Source organism: Doryrhamphus excisus, linkage group LG15 (assembly GCF_037039965.1).
Source record: "Doryrhamphus excisus strain RoL-2023G ecotype Guam linkage group LG15, RoL_Dexc_Guam_v1.1, whole genome shotgun sequence".
Classification (NCBI taxonomy): Eukaryota; Metazoa; Chordata; class Actinopteri; order Syngnathiformes; family Syngnathidae; genus Doryrhamphus; species Doryrhamphus excisus.
The window spans coordinates 16,288,506-16,295,789 of NC_136371.1; the positions used below are offsets into that span (position 1 = coordinate 16,288,506).

Here is a 7,284-nt window from a genome sequence, read left to right on the forward strand (position 1 = left end):
TATAATTATTAAATTAAAAAGCATAAAATTTATTTATTAAACGTTTTTATTAATAATAATAATAATTAATTAGTTAAGAATAATTAATAATAATGTATTTATTTATTAATAATAATTGATAATAATTAATAATTTAATTCATTTATTTAGTATTATTTACATAGTATTACATAATTAATATAATACATATAATACAAGTATTACATAATTGCATAAAACAACTTATTATTATAAGTATAATTAGTAAATTACATCAAATAATAATAACTAATAATAAATTTTATTTATTATTATTTATTTATTAAACGTTTTTATTAATAATAAAACGTTTAGTAAATAAATTTAATACAAACACACACATTTTAATTCTACAAATATTTAATATAATATATATAATATATTATACTGATGAGTAATAATAATAAATAATTCGACAATAATAACAGTTTGTTTATTATTCATTTTAATAACAATAGCATTATTAATAAATACAGACAAATATTAAAATACTAATATTTTATTATTTTAATATTTTAATAATATACTAAGTAATATCTTGTATATTATTGTATAAATAAATATTTTGCAGTACTTAGTTACTCCCTTGGTATCAATGTGATTGACAGTCGGATGGATCCGCCCCCTTGAACGCGTAGCAAGAAGAAGGATAATATATAAATAATAATAATAAATAATAAATGGCTAGACGGCTAGACGGGCCGTGATGCGTTCAGGTGCCACAGCCTTCACGGAGTCTCTGGCAGGCGGTGTTGCATGTGTTGTTTTCTCCGGTAAACACTCACTTGGCCGCTGACCTTTGGAGGTGCGACGTTGCCGAGGTCTCCGACTCGGAATGAAAATCCTAATCCTCAAACAAACTCTTTGGATTCCTCTTCAAACGCCCGCTGAGGATCTTATTTGTTTGTTCCTCCAACCCTTGGAGATCCAGAGATGATTTGTTTTGACTGAAGTATTTATTTATTTTTACCTGGTACTCAGAATTAAGAGGAAGCAAAACTCCCCCAAGCCAAATGGATCATCAGCCGTGGTTTAATTATCTCCACACACTTGTGGTGTATTTTGTCCATTGGCCTTTCACCAAATATACATAACTGTATAAAACAACTCATTATTATAAGTATAATTATTACATTACATTTTTAAAAAAGTATTACATGTATTTATTAAACGTTTTTATTCATAATAATAATTTATAATTAATTTATAATTATTAATTATTAGTTAATAATAATCAATAATAATGTATGTATTTATTAATAATAATAATTTATAATTGCATTTATTTATTATTATTTACATAGTATTACATCATTATTATAATACATATAATACGTATTATTATGAGTATAATTATTAAAATAAAATTATTTAATTTAATTATTAAACGTTTTTATGAATAATAGTTAATGATAATTAATAATTAATTTACAATAATTAATAATTAGCTAATGAGAATCAGTAATGTATTTGTTGATTAATAATAATTAATAATTAGTTAATAATAATTAATAATAATGTATGTATTTATTAATAATAATTAATAATAATGTATGTATTTATTAATAATAATTTATAATTACATTTATTTATTATTATTTACATAGTATTACATAATTAATATAATACATATAATACACGTATTACATAATTGTATAAAACAACTTATTATTATGAGTATAATTATTACATTTAAATTATTTAATTTAATTATTAAACGTTTTTATGAATAATAATTAATGATAATAATAACTAATTTACAATAATTAATAATTAGCTAATGATAATTAGTAATAATGTATTTATTTATTAATAATAATTAATAATACAATGTATTTATTTATTATTATTTACATAATATTACATAATTCATATAATACAATTATTACATAATTGTATAAAACAACTTAATATTATGAGTATAATTATTAAATTAAAATTATGTAATTTAATTATTAAACGTTTTTATGAATAATAATTAATGATAATTAATAATAAATTTACAATAATTAATAATTAGCTAATAATAATTAGTAATAATGTATTTATTTATTAATAATAATTAATAATACAATGTATTTATTTATTATTATTTACATAATATTACATAATTCATATAATACAATTATTACATAATTGTATAAAACAACTTAATATTATGAGTATAATTATTAAATTAAAATTATTTAATTTAATTATTAAACGTTTTTATGAATAATAATTAATGATAATTAATAATAAATTTACAATAATTAATAATTAGCTAATAATAATTAGTAATAATGTATTTATTTATTAATAATAATTAATAATACAATGTATTTATTTATTATTATTTACATAATATTACATAATACATATAATACAAGTATTACATAATTGTATAAAAAAACTTATTATTATGAGTATAATTTCTATTAATATTATTATATATTATTTTCCCTGGTACTCAGAATTAAGAGGAAGCAAAACTCCCCCAAGCCAAATGAATCATCAGCCGTGGTTTAATTATCTCCAGACACTTGTGGTGTATTTTGTGTGGATAATCCCATCTTCTCATTCAAGTGTTTGGACCCCCGCCTGCACACAATTTCTTGTATCGTTGAAAGAAGGATTAAGCCGCTCTGATTGGACGTCCCGACTCACCGTTTTATGTTTTCATGACAAGAAGATGAAGAGTTTTAGCGTCTGAAGGAGCTCTCGTCTTCGTACCGTTCATCGCAAAGCCGCTGATTGCTTTGATAACGTCATGGCTGCTAAGTCAACTCATGTATGCGCGTTAGCGTCCAAACAGGAAGTACAACATCGTCGACGTCAGTATCACTGAACGCAGCCTATGGCGGTTTCGAACTACTACATACTTACATACAGTATGCAAATGCTACATGATAACCCACAATGCATTGCGCTCCTACCCTTTTAGCCTTGTTTTAGCTCTGTATGAATGTTTGGATTTTGTATTTTAATGAATCTTTTACTCTCTTTTTACTCAACTCCATTTTTATTTCTTTTTCTCTACTGTAAAGCGTCTTTGAGTACTCTGAAAAGCGCTATACAAATAACATTTATTATTATTATTATTATTATTATTATTATAAACAGAACATAGATGAAATGTTGCGTTCTCAGAGCACTTAACTTAATAATAATAATAATAATAAAACTATAATAATATTAATAATTTGCATAATACTAATATTATTATGATTTTACTCTTATTTTAATAATAATAAAAATTATTATTATAATTATTATTATAATGGAATAATAAATAATAATAATAATTATTATTATTATTAATATTATTATTATTATAAACAGTACATAGATTAAATGCTGCGTTCTCAGAGCACTTAAATTAATAATGATAATAATAATAATATAATAATAAAAATAATAATAATTATTATTATTATTATTAATATTATTATTATAAACAGTACATAGATGAAATGCTGCGTTCTCAGAGCACTTAAATTAATAATAATAATAATAATAATAATAATAATAATAATAATAATAATAATAATCATATAATAGTAATAATAATAATAATAATAAAATTATTGTTATTATGATTTTACTCTTATTTTAATAATAATAATAAAAAAATAATTATTAATATTATAAACAGTACATAGATGAAATGCTGCGTTCTCAGAGCACTTAACTTAATAATAATAATAATAATAATAATAATAATAATAATAATAATAATAATAATAAGAAGAATAAGAATAAGAATAAGAATAAGAATAAGAATAAGAATAAGAATAATAATAATAACAATAATATTAATAATTTGCATAATAATTATTATTATGATTTTACTCGTATTATAATAATAATAAAATAATTTAATAATTATAAAATATAATAATTGTATTTTAATAATTATAAAATATAATCATATCTGAAATAATAATTATAAAAATAATAATTTATAGTAATAATAATAATTATTATTATTAGCATTATTAAATTATTCAAATTAAATAATTAAATACTAAAGACATTATTTAACATTATTAAATTACTAAAAATTAATAATAATAATTATTAAAATAATTAACATGAAATTTATTATTAAAATGATTGTTATTGATAATAATAATTATTATTATTATTCATTCATTCATTTTCTACCACTTATCCTCACGAGGGTCGCGCGGTGCTGGAGCCTATCCCAGCTGTCTTTAAGCGAGCTAGTGGCCAGCCAATCACAGGGCACATATAGACAAACAACCATTCACACTCACATTCATACCTATGGACAATTTGGAGTCGCTAATTAACCTAGCATGTTTTTGGAATGTGGGAGGAAACCGGAGTACCCGGAGAAAACCCACGCATGCACGGGGAGAACATGCAATCCCAACATTAGCAGTGTAGCCTGCCTGGAGTATCCAGACTAAAAACCAGCCGCCAACTGCCAGGTTGTGTTTGTGACACCAGATGGTGCTGATGCGTATCTTCAAAAGACGCATTAACCCCCCCCCCCCCCCTGGCCTGCATGTCCTCCAGGATGGAGCAAGGACAGAAATGTTTACCTGTCAACAAACATGTACGACCACTTCCGCCATCTTTGCCCCTCATCAGTAATTTGTTCCAACCTGTGATGGATTACATGTTGAAAGTCGGCAGGGGTCCGGCCTCTGGACCCCCGGTATCGGCGTCGGCGTCTGCTGGCGCTGATAAGCCGTAAGCTGCATTGAAGCTGGATGGATGCAGAGATGAAAGTGGGCACTCACAAGATGATGAAATATTTTTGATGCCCCCAAACGGGCCTCGGGGGTTCCACAAAAAACTGTTTTTGACGGCCAAAAGTGTCTCGGTTGAACTCTTTACTTTACTTTTGACTCATTATACTTCTTGACTTTACTAATACTTGACTTTTTTACTTTAAGATAACCCACCGCCATTATTGCCCACTCCATTCACAACGCTCGCCCGCATGACGCCATCTGGCCTGCGGTTGTACCGTACACAATCCCTCATTTATCGCAGTTGATGGGTTCCAGACCTGACTGTGATAAGTGAATTTCCTCAAAGTAGGATTATTTTGCAGTTCGATTATACAAACCTTTTAAATAGGCTTTATAACATTATTAGAGCCCTCTGGACATGAAATAGCACCCCTATGGTCACCTTTATGCTCCTATTACTCAATATATTAGACATAATAAGAGAGAATAAGACATAGAAGACATCCATACATCCATCCATTCAACCATCCATCCATTCATCCATCCTTTCAACCATCCATCCATTCATCCATCCTTTCAACCAACCATCCATCCATCCATCCTTTCAACCAACCAACCATCCGTCCATTCAACCATCCATCCATCCATCCATTCAACCATCCATTCATCCATCCATCCATTCAACCAACCAACCATCCGTCCATTCAACCATCCATCCATTCGACCATCCATTCATCCATCCATTCATCCATCCATCCATTCAACCAACCATCCATTCAACCAACCAACCAACCAACCATCCTTCCATTCAACCATCCATCCATTCGACCATCTATTCATCCATCCATTCATCGATCTATCCATTCAACCATTCAACCATTCAACCAACCATCCATCCAGCCATCCATCCATCCATCCATTCAACCAACCAACCAACCAACCAACTATCCGTCCATTCATCCATCCATTCATTCAACCAACCATCCATCCATCCATCCATTCAACCAACCAACCAACCAACCATCCGTCCATTTAACCATCCATCCATCCATCCATTCGACCATCCATCCATTCATCCATCCATCCATTCAACCAACCAACCAACCATCCGTCCATTCAACCATCCATCCATTCGACCATCCATTCATCCATCCATCCATCCATTCAACCAACCAACCAACTATCCGTCCATTCATCCATCCATCCATTCAACCAACCAACCAACCAACCAACCAACCAACCAACCATCCATCCATTTAACCATCCATCCATCCATCCATCCATCCATCCATCCATTCGACCATCCATCCATTCATCCATCCATCCATTCAACCAACCAACCAACCATCCGTCCATTCAACCATCCATCCATTCGACCATCCATTCATCCATCCATCCATTCAACCAACCAACCAACTATCCGTCCATTCATCCATCCATCCATTCAACCAACCAACCAACCAACCAACCAACCATCCGTCCATTTAACCATCCATCCATCCATCCATCCATCCATTCATCCAACCATCCATCCATTTTCAGATTAAAATGAACAAAGCATTATTAGAGCCCTGTAGACATGACAAAACACGACTATAGTCACATTTATACTCTTTTTATTTACAACATATTGCGCAACTGCAGGGTCTTGAGACACATGCTAACTCGCAAACTAGAGAGCTAGCGACCTAAACGGTAGCCTTCAAGTTATTTCCTTTCAACTTAAATAGCCAAAAACTTACCACTTCCACACGGATAGGGAGGATAACTATTAACAGTTATTTAACCTTTAACACAGGGGTCTCAAACTCACAGCCTGCGGGATGCGAGTTTGAGGCCCCCGCCTTGATATGAAAGTTTAATTTGTTTAATTTGTTTAATTTGTTTAATTTGTTTAATTTGTTTAATTTGTTTAATTTGTTTAATTTGTTTAATTTGTTTAATTTGTTTAATTTGTTTTTTGATTTGCTTATTTATTTTTCCATCTTATTTTGTGTCGAAAAATAAAAATTAACATTAAACATTTATTTAATAATTTAATAATAAATAAAAAATTAATTTGTTCATTTGTTTTGCTTGTTTGATTTGTTTTTTTGATTTGCTTATTTATTTTTCCATCTTATTTTGTGTCAAAAAATAAAAATTAACATTCAACATTTATTTAATAATTTAATAATAAATAAAAAAATATTTATAATAATGTAATGTAATGTTTCATCAGAGCTTTTGCAAAGAACCAAAGCACTGAAAAAGTGGACGGTATAGCAGAAGCATTGAAGACTATTATATTATGTATATATTTATTAATATTTTATATAATTAATATTTATTAATATTTTTTTATTTTTTTCTTCTAATATATATATATATATATTTTTTTTTAACCTGATGCGGCCCAGCCTCACCCAGACCATAGCTCTAGTGGCCCCCAGGTAAATTGAATTTGAGACCCCTGCTTTAACATGAACATTAACGTAATAATAATAATTATTTAATAATAAAACGTAATAATTTTTTCTGGGTACATGATACCATACAGCATCCATATCAAACTTGCGCG

General features: G+C 28.2%; 1 protein-coding gene across 1 annotated transcript in view; it reads right to left on the reverse strand.

Moving 5' to 3' along the window:
• The window catches only part of atp7b (ATPase copper transporting beta), a 205,825-nt gene that overhangs the window by 8,073 nt on the left and 190,468 nt on the right, over nt 1-7,284 (reverse strand). The window lies entirely within an intron of this gene.